The 14,742-nt window shown below is 36.4% G+C and overlaps 1 pseudogene; it reads left to right on the top strand.

Annotated features, from left to right (window-relative positions):
• Nucleotides 1-5,339: 5,339 nt before the first annotated feature.
• LOC100392872 (ubiquitin-like protein FUBI pseudogene) lies at nucleotides 5,340-5,731 on the top strand (annotated as a pseudogene).
• Nucleotides 5,732-14,742: the final 9,011 nt, after the last annotated feature.

Here is a 14,742-nt window from a genome sequence, read left to right as displayed (position 1 = left end):
GCTTGCCATACGCCAGACGCTACATTTTTGCATATTAACTCTTACTCTTACGGCAACCCTATGAGGTAAGTATTATTAATTTGACAACTTACAGACAGGAAAAGTGAGACATAGAGTTTAGGTAACTTTCTTCAGTCGTAGGCCTCCTTGATTCCAGTAGTCAGGGCCAGGATTCACACACAGGCTGTAGGCGTTTCAGAGGATATGTTCTTCTTCTAGTGCAGATGCTTTAGGGAAAATAATGCAACGATGCACTCAGCAATTACATTCTATAGTCTACATATGTATCCACACATTTCAACACAATCCTACCTGAAAATGAAATAGGATTCGCATTGTAATCCTCCACTTTGTTAGCTTGGGACGTTAGGCAACTCCTAGCCCACACTAGGTCTATGCAGGACCTGCCTCAGAAATCTTGATTTTTTAAAAAAAATTCTATTTCTTTTTAATATTATTTCCTGGTTCTAAATGTTGCATTTTATTTCCCAGGATGCTAATTTCCTATTGCTGCTATAACAAATTACCACAAATTTTGTGGCTTAAAACCACACACATTTATTATCTTATATTTCTGAAAGGTATAAGTCCAACATGCATCTCACCAGGCTAAATGTCAAAGAGTCAGCAGGAATGCAGCCTTTCTGGGGTGTGGGGTGGGAGTGGCACTCTAGGAGAAAATGCACTTCCTTATCTTTTCCAGCTTCTAGAGACCTCTTGCATTTGTTGATTTATAGATTCCTCTTCCATCTTCAAAGCCAGCAATGTAGCATACCCTATTTCTCTCTCTGACTTTGGCACTCCTATGGGTCTCATAAGAGTTCACGTGATACATTGACCCAAACAGAAAATCTAGGATAATTTCCCCATCTCAAGACCCTTTACTTATCACATCTGCTAGCTTCCAGGATAAGTTTGCACCTTGGGGACCATATTCAGCATATCAGACCTAATATCCCTGAATTGTCAGCACTTCCTGGATGCTATTGATTTGATCTGTGGCCTGATTGTTATTCTTTCAAATAAAGCTGATTGAATGCAAAGTGGCTTTCAGTGACTCCAGCCATGTCTGCCTTTCAAGTCACTGCTGCTTCACGTGATCCTGCTGACTCTGGCCTCCTTTGTAATTAAGACTCTTCTGATTAGAAACACCAGGGGTTATATTAAAAAATTATTTTACTCTATTGGAGACAGCATTCACGATGTAGGCCCAAACTATAAAACCATTTATTAGCCTCTACCAGTTTTACATGGAAGAATGATAATTCTGAAAATATTGAACTCCCTAAGCTGAGAGTTGTAGCTTCTCTAAGTCATGACATGCCCACAGAATTCAAACGTATATTTTTATGAAACCTAAAGTTGGTTTTTCAACATTCCCATGGTACCCTCGTTTCAAATGAGGTGATAACTAACATTGGACCTTTAAACTGGGCATTTCTACATGCCCAAAATATTACAGATATTGTCTGATTTGACCCTCGAAACAATTATCCAGATACCTGAGTTCTGACTACTTCTGGAGCCTTATTTTCTAATTCCCTCTCACAGTTTCCCTGAGCAGCAGTCACTCTGGACTCTCTGCAATGCCTTAAATACATTCATCATGGTCTCTGCTCAGGGCCTTTGAACTTGTAGCCCCTCAGAAGTCATATGGTGTCTTCATTTTACTAATGTCTGTTCAAATGCCACCTATTCGTGAAGGATATTTTTGGTCATTACATCTATCATAGCCCCCCACCTTTTTATCCTCTAACCTACTTTTTCCACAGGGAGCTTGTCAGTAAGGTCATTTTATATATTTTTTAAATGTCTTCAGTCTCTGTATCCTCCACTGGCATTCCAGCAAATCAGGGACCCAGCAGAATTACTGGCACAGCATTCTGTCACCAGTTCCCAGAATTATGCATGTTACCAAGAGGCATCCACGAGATATTTTACAGACCAAAAAAAAAAACCCCTGAGGTTTAATAAATTTAACCAACTATTCCGAGGTTATGATTACTGCAAATCCTTGTACAATATATTATGTTGCAGCTGTTTCCAAAATGACATTCAATCCTATTGTCTCAGTTCATTTTCAATTTATGAGTATTCTTTCAATTAGACACAAAAATTCACATAGACATTTGGACTAAAAATGACTCATAAACTTATATGCCTTTTTCTGATAAACAAAATATAAAATAAGGATATTGCTGCGCCAGTTTGCCTTTCTCTGCTGGCTGCTGCCTTCTGGCCTCTGTCATGCCAAGATCCTATTACCCCACTTGATACTATAGAGTCTGGGTCTCCAGCATAATCTGCTCTGGTCAACCCTGGTGTAAAAAAACACTGAGTCCTACCAAGCAGCTCAATTTTTTACATTTATTTTAAATTAACATATGATAATTGTATATATTTATGAAGTACATAGTGATGTTTCAGTGCATATATTGTATAGTGATCAGATCAAGGTAATTAGCATATCTATAATCGCAGACATTTATCATTTCTTTGTGTTGTAAGCACGTAATCATCTTTCAAGCTGTTTGAAACAATGTATACTATAGTTATCCTACAGTCATCTAGAACACTAGAACTTATTCCTCCAACCTAGCTGTAATTTTGTATCCTTTAACAAATTTCCTCATATCTCCCATTTCCTTCTATCCTTCCCAGTCTCTAGGATCCTGTAGTGATAGAAACTATGTGATCCACATTTTTTAGCTTCCACTTATGAGTGAAAACATGCAGTATTTAACTTTCTGTTCCAGACTTATTTCATTTAACATATCGTCCTCCAGTTCCATCTATGTTTCTGCAAAAGACAGGATTTCATTATTTTTTTGTATGTGGCAGAATATTATTCCATTGTGTGTGTGTGGTATTTTCTTTATTCATCTGTTGTTGAACACCGAACTTAATTCCATATCTTGGCTATTGTGAATAGTGCTGCTGTTAATGTTACAGTGCAGATGTCTCTTTGATGCACAGACTTCCTTTTCTTTAGATAAATGCCCAGTACTGAAATTGCTGGATCATATGGTAGTTTTATTTGTAGATTTTGAGGAATCCCCATGCTATTCTTCATAGTGGTTGTACTAGTTTACATTTGCACCAGCGGAAGAGTAGAATTCCTTTTCTCTGCATCCTTGCCCTCATGTTTTTTTATTTTTTTGTCTTTTTGATCATAGCTATCCTGAGGTGAGGTAATACCTCACTGTGGTCTTGACTTGGATTTTCCTAATGATTAGTGATGCTGAGCATATTTTTATGTATTTGTTAGCCATTTGTGTGTTTCGTTTTAAGAAATATCTGTTCCAATTATATTGCCCATGTTTAAACTTTTATATTAGATTCAGAGGCGCATGTGCCAGTTTGTTATGTAGGTACATTGTGTGTTTGGGGGTTGGTGTACAGATTATTTCATCACCTAAAGAATCAGCATAGTATCCAATAGGTAGTTTTTTGATTCTCACCCTCACCCCAACCTCCACCCTCAGATGGCCCTGGTGTTTGCTGTTCCCTTCTTTGTGTCCATGTGTACTCAATGTTTAGTTTCCACTTATCAGTGAGAATATGTGGTATTGTTTTTCTGTTCCTGTGTTAGTTTGCTTAGGAATATTGCCTCCAGCTCCATATATGTTGCTGGCAAGGAAATGATCTCATTTTTTATGGTTGCATAATATTTCATGGCATATATGTACCACATTTTCTTTATCCAGTCTACTATAGATGGACATTTAGGTCAATTCCATGTCTTTGCTATTGTGAAAAGTGCTGCAATGAACACACACATACATGTGTCTTTATGGCAGAACAATATATATTCATTTGCATATATACTCAGTAATGGGATTTATGGGTTGAATGGTAATTCTGTCTTAAGTTCTTTGAGAAATCACCAAACAGCTTTTCACAATGGCTGAACTAATTTGTATTCCCATCAGCAGTGAATAAGTATTCACTTTTCTCCACAAACTTGCTAGTATCTGTTATTTTTTGACTTTTTAGTAATAGCCATTTTGACTGGAGTGAAATGGCATCTCATTCGGGTTTTGATTTGCATTTTTCTAATGATTAGTGATGTTGACATCTTACCCATTTTTTAATCTGATTTATTTTTTGCTATTGAGATGTTTCAGTTCCATTTATATTCTGACTATTAGTTCCTTGTCAGACAAATCATTTGCAAATATTTTCTCCTATTTTGTAGCTTGTGTTTTCACTCTGTTGATTGTTTCCTTTGCTGTGCAGAACCTTCATAGTTTAATATAATTCTGTTGACTTATATTTGGTTTTGTTGCCTGTGTTTTCAAAGTCTTATTCATACGGTCTTCTTACTGCTCTAGTGAAGCAAGAGCTAGGTGGTGGGGTTTTGAATAACTCATATTAATCCTATTCAAATAACTCCATCTCTCTGAGTCCTCTAAACTTTTCATCAAATTCATCCAAGGCAGTCCCAGTACTTTCTCCTCATTTACCTGAGACATTGAGCAAGCTCCAAGAGTCCTCCTGCAGTGTATTGTGTTATGCCAAACAGACCCAAAGATGGCCTCTACACATCCCTGACTCCTCATCCTCATGATCTTGTATAATCCCCTAAACTTGAGTATAGGGAGAAGCTCTCATTTGCTTCTAACAAATAGATTATGGCAAAGGACAGAGGATGTCATTTCTGTCATTTTGCTATGTAACATTTTAATCCATCCTGCTGGCAGACTCTTCTGGCTTAGATAAAGCAAGCAATCATATTGTGAGCTATCCTATGCAGGGACCATGGTTCAAGAAATGAAGTCCCTTGGAGCCACAGGCCACAATGCACTGAATGCTGCGAATAACTGCATGAGCTTGGAAGTAGATGCATCCTCAGTCAATTCTTGGGCTTTCTTGTTCTCCACCAAGGTGGTGACAGTGTTGCTGCCTTCAACTCCAAGGCTGCATCGTTCTGATGAGAGCTCTGGTCAGAGTTTCATCTAGTAATGGCCAAACTGGACCAACCGGAGGACTGCGGCCTGGCCTGGCCCCTCCCTAGAACGGAGCTCAGCTCTTCGGAGGTGTCAAACCACCCGTCGCCCCTGCGGTCCCACAGCTGAGGGAGTGAGGTGTCTGCGGGTTCGGAGGTGGCTTTCTTTGCTGGGAGCAGCCGGCCCCACGTGTGCCCTGTGGATGTTTGTGAGCCTCGGTCCCCACAGCACTGTATAGGCTGCCTCTGTTTTGTGCTGGTCCCGCTGACTTCTATGATATCTACAGATAAATATTTTCATGGCAAAAAATAAAAAAAAAAAATTTTAAAGCCTTTTTCTTGACTCCATCTTCACCGTAGCGGCAGCTGACACCGTGGTTCCGTCGCCAACATGCAGCTCTTCGTCCACGCCCAGGAGCTACACACCCTCGAGGTGACTGGCCAGTCGATGGTTGCCCAAATTAAGGCTCATGTAGCCTTACTGGAGGGCATTGCCCCGGAAGATCAAGTCGTACTCCTGGCAGACACGCCCCTGGAGGATAAGGCCACCTGGGCCAGTGCGGGGTGGACGCCCTCACCACCCTGGAAGGAGCAGGCCGAATACTCGGAGGTAAAGTCCATAGTTCCCTGGCCCGTGCTGGGAAGGTGAGAGGTCAGACTCCTAAGGTGGCCAAACAGGAGAAGAAGAAGAAGACTGGCCGGGCTAAGAGGCAGATGCAGTACAACCGGCGCTTTGTCAATGTTGTGTTTAAGTCCTTTGTAATTCTGGCTTTCTCCAATTAAAAAAAAGCCACTTACTTCAGTACAAAAAAAAAAAAATTCTTTATATATTTTAGATCATAGTCCTCAGATATATGGTTTGTAAATACTTTTGCTAGTCCATAGCTTTTCTTTTCTTCCTCCTAATAGAATCTTTCACAAAGCCAAATATTTAATTTTGATGAGGTTCAGTATCTTCATTTTCCTTTTATGAACTTTTTATATTTTCAATTGGAGATTTTATATAAGTTGATTTGCTTACAGAATAATTAGTCAAACAGGAGACACTGACTACAAGGAAGCAAGAGGAGATTACAGGAGAAAGATCCCTGAGGGGGAAGTAAATTCAGATCCAGAACATGTTTAAGGATTGGCCATTGGCCAGCCTGAACTAAATTCTGAGAAAAGTATGTAAGAGTCCTACATACAATTACTTGGAAACACAGAAGCCCTTCCTGGGGCTCAGTCTAGGGTTCTTAAAATCTTTAACCAGCAAACCTCTTGTATTAAGACTAGTGAATAAAAAATAACAAATGTAAATTCACTAAGCAGTTTACTAAGGGGTACATACTCTTCAGTTCTACATGGGTTATAACACTCCTCTGTCTTCCATCTTGTGCTCTTGTATTAGAATTTCAGACCCCTACTTGAAACCAAAAATGTTGTACTCAGTGTGTCCAGTGACTGGCAATACTCAGGGACTTTGATCCTGGCTGTTCTCTCTGACACTACTTCAAACTGAAGCAAGAATTGTCACATTAGCCAACTCATAAGGAAAGTGGGGTTTAGGTGTCTTGTTCAGCCCCTGTTGTGATTGACTACAAAGATTGTGCTTTTTAAAATGTTTTCCCCCACCAGCTGTTGCTCATAGAATACATTCCTATTTTATTGGTTATTTTAAATAGAGTGCATTTGTGTTTAAACATTCAAGATGCCACATATATATTTCTGTCACCAAATTTTTTACTATCAATAGGACATATCGTTTTTATTAGAAAACAGGGTGTACACCCTAACTACTTGGTGAAAGCAAGTATCCACATTCTTTATTATATCCAAACTGATCCAAAATAGAAAAGTGGCAGTTGGAGATTTTTATAGTCCTTGTGATTGAAGAATGAAACAGAAAAGTACTTGTCAAAAGCCCATAGCCTTTGATGGGAAAGAGATTAACTGGGCAAAACATATCTGCAATGTCACTGAGTAACTTTGAAGAATGTACTTTTTTTCAAAGCAGCAAGTATCAATCCAAAAGGTTTTAGAAAACATTTCAGACTGTTTCTCTTCTGGATTACATTTACAAAATTTTCTTCTTGGAAATACAAAAGTCTGATTATTCTTGTAAGTTCTTGAAAAACACCCACAAGTAGCAACTAAGCATTGAATTGGCTTTATATAATTTTAAGGCAGAAATGTGAAACTATGTTTCCAACTTCCTGTGGGCAATATAAGAATCAGAAGTTGTAGTGCATGTTATGCGATCTAGTTTAACACTAGGAATTTTTTAACATTTCAGGGTGGTGATTTATACAAAATGGGTTATAAGGATTCCAGCTTCAATTTAGGATTTGAATTAAATAGAATTTTAGCATTAGTTTCATTCCTTGCATACTCAACAACGTAAACAAATTTTAAACTGCTTCAAAACACACAGTAATTCTTGCATTTAAAGGTGTAATGGAAAGCATCTTAATTCTTTACCTAATTTTCAGTCTAGATAGTTACTAATTAAATATGTCTCTCTTCCTTGCAGTTGTGTAAGCAAATTATACCAGTTCAGAGACACAGTTTGCTGTTACCTAGAAAACATAAAACATCTGTGATTTTATCATAATGTGAATTAGAGTTTCTACTCTATTATTAAAAACCAATTAGAGAAAAATTATTTACTGTATTTTCTTTAATACTTAATATATTATCTTGCACATTTTAAATTTGTAACAATCCTCCTTTGTGATTTTAACAAGAAATGCATATGAGGTTTCCTGGCTTGTTTTAGAAATGAGGTTATTTAACTCAAAACATGGTTTTGAAAATATTTAACTGTGCATGTTAAAGTGATCTTCCTAAGCAAGCATTATGTGATTCTTTTAAAATGGGATTGCATTTATACATCATATGGGAAAATTTAAAAACCAATATTACTAAAAGAGAAGAGAAAGGATAAATCAGACGCAAGCAAAAAGGGAGTGTGGTTGAATAAATATGGAGATGGTGCAGATAAGCATGCTATGTTCCTGAGTAATTATCAGATGAAATAATACGAAGATACTTGAGCTATGAATCCTTTATAACCTTTGTTTTTATTATATCTGACTTTGACAGGCAGAAAGTAAGGGTAGGTGTGAGAATTACCTGGGACTTTAAGCTGAGTAGCACTGAATATATAAATCCATGTTGGACTTTATTAAAATCCAGTAGCATAAAAGCATAAAGTGCCAAAGAACTCCATATCAAGTGTTCACTACCTGGTTGATAGAACTCAACAGTTACAGTTTTGAAGCATATTCCGTAAAACATTATATCACTGCATTTTGTATATCTCCTTTCTAGCTATATGTAGTGTTTTGGATAAGAGAAATAACACAAAATAAAATCAGCTTTAAAAATTAGCATCTTTCAAAGCTCTGAAGACCATGAACTGATGGAGTACTTACTTTTTCCTGTTAATAATTCTACTGATTATTTTGATATAAGTGATGATACAAACTTTCTTTAAAAAGTAAATGATTATAATGGCTTTGAAGTAGATATGGCAATACGTTATCATGTCTCAATGTGCAGTAAGACAAATTTGTTTGGTTTTTAGGCTATCCTTTATGGGAAGAATGTAGAAATTAATGTGTCTTTCTATATGATACTCTTCTGAGTACATCCTGATTGATTCACAAATATCTTCCCATAATTTGACTCTTCTTTGGAACAGGACTTCATAACATCAATTCATTTTTTATTTAATCATTTTTCTACATACACATTGCCTATTCACTTTTTCCTTTTATAAATGTTGTCCGAGGACCTACTATGTGAAGTATTACTTGCAGCTATGGTAAGGAATATATGAATGGATAAACAATCTCCTTCCAAGCTTGAAGAGAAAACTACTCAAATAAAAACATGTCATTTTAAGAAATGTGAAGATCACCATGATCCGCTCCCCCGCAGGATCTATTTCTTCACAGAGAAACACAAAGAATTGGAAATAGGCATTTTCTAGGAAGACCAGATAATCTGTTTACTGTAGCCTTTGGTTTAAAACTCATCGCCTTTGAGTTTTTGTGATCATTGTAAATTATAAAATATCTATAACCATGTCTTCTGCAATACAGATGGAATTATTTATGAACACTCAAAATGAGATAAGGAGAAATGAAAGAATTTTAAAGAATAATTAGATTCTTTTGGCTATCATTTCAACTAGACAGAAGGGAAATTAGTCAGCAATCCCATATTCCAGCGTTCATTAATTTATATGGTACATTAACAAAAACTTGAGGATGCTCAGAAGGCACTCCCAGCCAGCAGCCCTCTTCCTGATGTTCCTTTATAAATGTGTTTCAGTGTTCCATTTTATTATCTCCCACTACCCAGATCAAGGGGATTAAGAGTAGATGTCTGACCCAAAACAGACCAATGGACTATCATATGGCTCAGAACAAGAGCTCTGCTTAGCAGTGACACTTCACACTCTATGGTAATTGGCTAAATTAATTAGGTCTTATCCTTCCTGTAGAGTTTAACTGTGAACCATACAAGGTACATGCATGGAAAAAGAAGCATATAAAAAGAATGTAATGGACATGAGTGATAAAAAGCAGGTGGTGTAGTGTAGAGGAAAGAATCACATGTGGAGTCACTAGGAAAGTGGGGGCAGGCACAAAAGCAAGAATAGCTGAGCAACCATAAGCATTAAACTCTAAGGAATAAAGTATCAGGTGCTTCTCTTGAGGATTAGATAGCTAAAGTTAGAGGTTTAAAACGTTTATTGTGATTTGTTCTTTACTCTGTAAGGTCTGGCAATGAGAATACATTCAGAAGGATGAAATGGCAAGCTTAAAGTTGCTGCAAATATAATGAGTGTAGCATATTAAAGCACTGAAAATTATTCAATGTGATGAGCAAGAATACAGTGAATGAGGAGGAAGATTTAGTAGTCAAGAGCCATATGGCTTATGCCCTAGTCAGTCTGGGATGTGGTGTGAATTTTATTTAATTGCATTAGTAAGCTATAAGAGCATTTTCAGCTGAAAATAAATAGTTATGATTTCAATTGTAAAAAATCTCATAATATTAATCTCATAATATCCAAATTTTGTCCCAAATGAATACTATGGGACAAAAAGGGATAAAGGTAAGCCAGTTTAGTTCAGTATCACAAAAATTTAGGTAAGAACTGATAGTGTTTGGGGCTAGAATGTTAACAGTTATTGAGAAAAACACCTATATAGAACATATTTTGGAATTAGTGTAGCTGGCTAAAAATTAAATAAAGGGTACTGATGAAAGAAAGGGAAGAAGACTGTTATTTAGGGGTTTTAGCTTGAGCAAGTGACTGGATCAGGGTGCCTGCAATCAACTAAGATGGAGAGAGATGTAAGAGTAGCAGAGGTACGAGGCATTGAATGGAGATTTCTCTTCTGGACATGGAAAGTTCGAAATGTGTACTAATCTCATATGGAGCAGGCAGTTATATATGCTGTCTAGAACTCAAGGGAGAGACCAGGGCTAAAGAGATACACTTTGAAAACATCCATGTACAGACAACATTCAAAGCCTACATGAGATCACTAAGGGAGACTATACAGTTGGAGGTCATAGGATATACTTTCCTGAATAAAAATTTGTCAGTGCATAACAAACCAGAAAGAGTGAGTTGAAGGTTAAACTGGAAGAATATGTTCAAGCCAAGGGCTAATATGTCTCATTGAAAAAGAATTACTCTAAGTTGATTACAAATAAGATAAGCCAATAGGAAAAAAAATGGATAAAGAATATAAACAGGCATTTTACAATAGGGCAAATCCAATTGGTCAATAAATAGGAACAGATGGTCTACCTCACCAGCAATCAGGGAAATGAGAATTATGGCAGTTGAATATCATTTTTCATTCATCAGATTGGCAAAAGTTAAAATAAAATTAAGTCTCTTGCTAAAGTGGATTTATGGAAATAAATACTTTTATACATTGCTAATGAAAATATGAATGTTTACAGAATTTTAAGAAAGAAATCTAGCCTTATCTATTTAAACTAAATATACTCTTTGATTTAGCAATTTTCAATTTTAAGAACCTCTTCTATGTATTTAATGACAACTGTATCAATGAGCTGATTTTTTAGATATCCAAAATAAATTGAAAGTTCAGCATAGGGGAAGAAAATATAGTATGTACATATTATGAAATATTATTCAGTTATAAAATAATTTTAGACATTTTCAATAAATTTGCTTTTAAGAAAGAAACTTGGAGTTTTCTTAAAATGAAAATCATATGTATATACATGTATAAGCATGCAGCATTTTCTTAAAAATATGTACCAAATAATGACTTTTTTAAAATCTGAGGAGTCTAGGAATATGAATGGGTTATTATTTTATTGATCTTTTTATTGCTTATGGAAACAACTATGTTACACCCTTACAATTAAATTAAATATAAATATGTTCATTTTTAAAGAGACAAAGCATAGCTTTTTTAAGAAACGGGGCAAAAGTACAATGTTAAAGTTGTTTGATATTCAACACTTTTTTAATATTGGCTTTTTGACATGGTTTGTCTGTGCCCACACCCAAATTTCATCTTGAATTCATAGCTCCCACAATTACCATGTGTCATGGGAGGGACCTATTTGGAAGTATTAAATCATGGGAGTGGGTCTTTCCTGCGGTGTTCTTGTGGTAGTGAGTTAAGTCTTACAAGATCTGGCGGTTTTAAGAAGAGGAGTTTCCCCACACAAGCTCTCTCTTTTTGCCTGCCACCATGTAAGACATGCCTTTGTTCTTCCCTCACTTTCTGCCACAATTGTGAGGCCTCCCACCCACACAGAACTGTGAGTCTGTTAAACCTTTTTTTATTTATAAATTACCAGTCTCAGATATGCCTTTATCAGCAGCATGAAAACAGACTAATACACTTTTACTACTACCTATGCCTTCAATTAAACTGACCTGAGCATTGCTGAGGTAGAAGAGAAAGTGAGAGTAAGGAGAGATTAGGTGACTTTAATCTTTACAATAACAAAATATTTGTCCATTAGCAAGAAAACTCAACCTTGTTTACTAATGGGATGTGCATGAAAACTCTGAAGCTTGTAAACTAGTTCTTAGCTGCACACTTGTCATGAAACAGTTGCTAAAAATGTCTAATATAAGTCAGAGAAGTTGCTGCATAGACCAACTGATGAACTCTCCTAATTTTAGTACTTTTGCAAAGACATCAGATGTAAGTAAAAGAATGGCATACAATTTTAACCTGCACAGTCATCACCAGTGAATTCTTCTAATCCCCAAAGGACTATCATGAATAGCAGAGTCACTACAAATATATTAACTTTTAAATACGTTTTGGACCTTTTATGGAGAATAAAATGTTTCCCTACTAAATATGCTATATATCAGACTAATAAAAATCAGAAGAGATGACTCTAACTACTTGTATGTTACCAGAGAAAAAGACAGAAAGGAATTATTTATTTTCTCATATACTAGTTGAATGCTGAATTTAAAAGCTGTGAAAAACATAACTACTAATAGCAGAAGGCATATGCATTTCTCGTAGAAATTGCAGTGTATATATGCTTGTATAGCAAGTGGAATGATTCATAGCACTTTTAAAATAGAGTATATAATTATAGGCCTAGAACCATACCTGCACTTACCTGCTTGAAAATGTGCTTAAAAAGAGAGATCTATTTTTCCTTTTTCTGCTTAGTAAATGGGCTATTTTTAATTGCTCAGTTTGATGTAAGGAATTGTTTACCCCTTCTCTACAATGTCCTTAGAATATACAGAGGAAGAAAGTCACATTCAGGGGAAATTGTAAGCCACATAATGGTAATTCATCTGGAAATTTTTAAAAGTACATTTCTAGAAGCAAAATAATAAAATGAAATAGAAATATCATTGACTTTAAAGTCAGAGAGGAATTCTAGCCATAATGTCTGGTAGTCACTACTTTCAGAAATAAAAGCAGATAATTCAGTATTTTGGCGTAGTCTTACTCTCGCAACAAGGGAGTCAGGCCACTGGTTAGGAATCATGGCTGTCACATCACAGGATTTATGGCCTTGTACTTCTCTCCATTTGCTGTTATATCATGAGAGTTATTTAGAGCCACTTTCCATGCCAGACTGTCTTGGGTTTGGATTCTGGCTCTGCCAATTCCTAGCTGTGTAAACCTGGGCAAGTTGCTGAATTATTCTATGCCTTTGCTTCTTTGTCTCCAGGAATGGATAATGGTGTAGAGCCTAATTCTGATTTGAGATAGGATAACTCAAACATATCATAACACTAATAATAATAGTAATAATTTTGAAGTTACTGGGTGTCTATTGCTCTCACTGCTTTATACATATTAAATCCTTTATCCTCACAATTTTATGCTGTAAATACTTATGAAAACAGTAATATTATTATTCTCATTTTATGAATGATGAAATGTTTCCTTAAAGAAAGGAATATAGGTAAAGTTATACAGCCAACACATAGTGGAATTAGAATGCCAACCTGGGCAATATGGCTCCAGAGATATTCGTTTTCACACTTCTCACTAGAAAGATTTCAACTTTCTGTGCATTACTTTAATTTCTATACCATGTTGGATGAATTAGAGTCAAAAACAAAATAATCCAAGTGAAGAGGAGGAACTATCTGTTCACAGTTTATGTACACTGTACGAAGCACACACATTGTTGTAATCAAGTTCTGCTTCCTCTTATTCATTCTTCCATGTTCATGTGTCCTTCCATGTTCATTGTGTCATTCTCTAAATGAAACAATAACCCTTCTGACAGCATTAGGCAGTTCAAAATTCTTGAGTATTGCCAATGTTGATGGATAATGAATAGATGAAGAGATGGCTTATACTCCATTAGTGTTTCTCTGATCATGTAGTAAATAATCAATATATAGTTACTGCCCTAACCTCTCAATAGTTAGTAGTTATGGCTTTCCAGTCTGCCAAGTGGACTGGCAGGCAGACCTGGTTGGCTTTCAGTGAGATATATGTCACTCATAAATTCTCGATGACTATCTCTTGCCACATAGTTTTCAATGTTCCTGCAGATGCCTATTTGCAGTAGAGAAACTCAGCTCTTGAATTGAATGAAGGCAAAGCATTTCTCTTATTAGACAGAGAGCATAGAGATTTACTGCAGCAGAGTTCACATAAGCTCTGGGCTTATAAATAATCTTGATCCTGGCACAAATACAATCATAAGGGATACAAGGTGAATGGTGTTAAAATATGAGAAAACAAAGGCAGATGGACAGTTTGCACCAAATGGTCTCCTGGGCACAAGCACCAAAAATATGCTTATTTCTTTCAAATAGTTGAAAGAAAGTGTAGGTCTGCTCAAGATGTAATATTACAAGCTGAGGAAGACCCAAAAGGAGAAGACACATTGCATTGAGATTTTGAAGGTCCTGTTTGGTGTAACCTAATCACTTTTTCTCGTTTGCTTTTAAAAAATATGTTTATTTGTTACAGATGTTCAACCTCTGCATGTTCTTGCTTTTCAAGTTAGAATCCTTTCTCTTCTGACACAATGCAGCAGGAATCTTGCAAACTAGAGCATTGCAGCCAACTGCTTGCTAGACTGTCACCCTTTTAACACGCAGCTGTGTAGGCAAAGTGCTGACAGGTCAATTACTGTGAGGAGGGAAACTTCTGGGAAGGAAACAAAACCTGCCAACCCAGAAGCAGATGCTTTAGTCTGATACATTCAAGTGGCTGCCTACACACGTGATACTGAGGTAGGCTGATGATTATGGGTAATGACTTAGTATGTCGTTACTGTGATTAAGAACTCATACT

This window comes from Callithrix jacchus, chromosome 2, assembly GCF_049354715.1.
Source record: "Callithrix jacchus isolate 240 chromosome 2, calJac240_pri, whole genome shotgun sequence".
NCBI lineage: Eukaryota > Metazoa > Chordata > Mammalia > Primates > Cebidae > Callithrix > Callithrix jacchus.
Note: the sequence above shows the minus strand (reverse complement) of the source record. Positions and strands in the feature narration are given on the sequence as shown.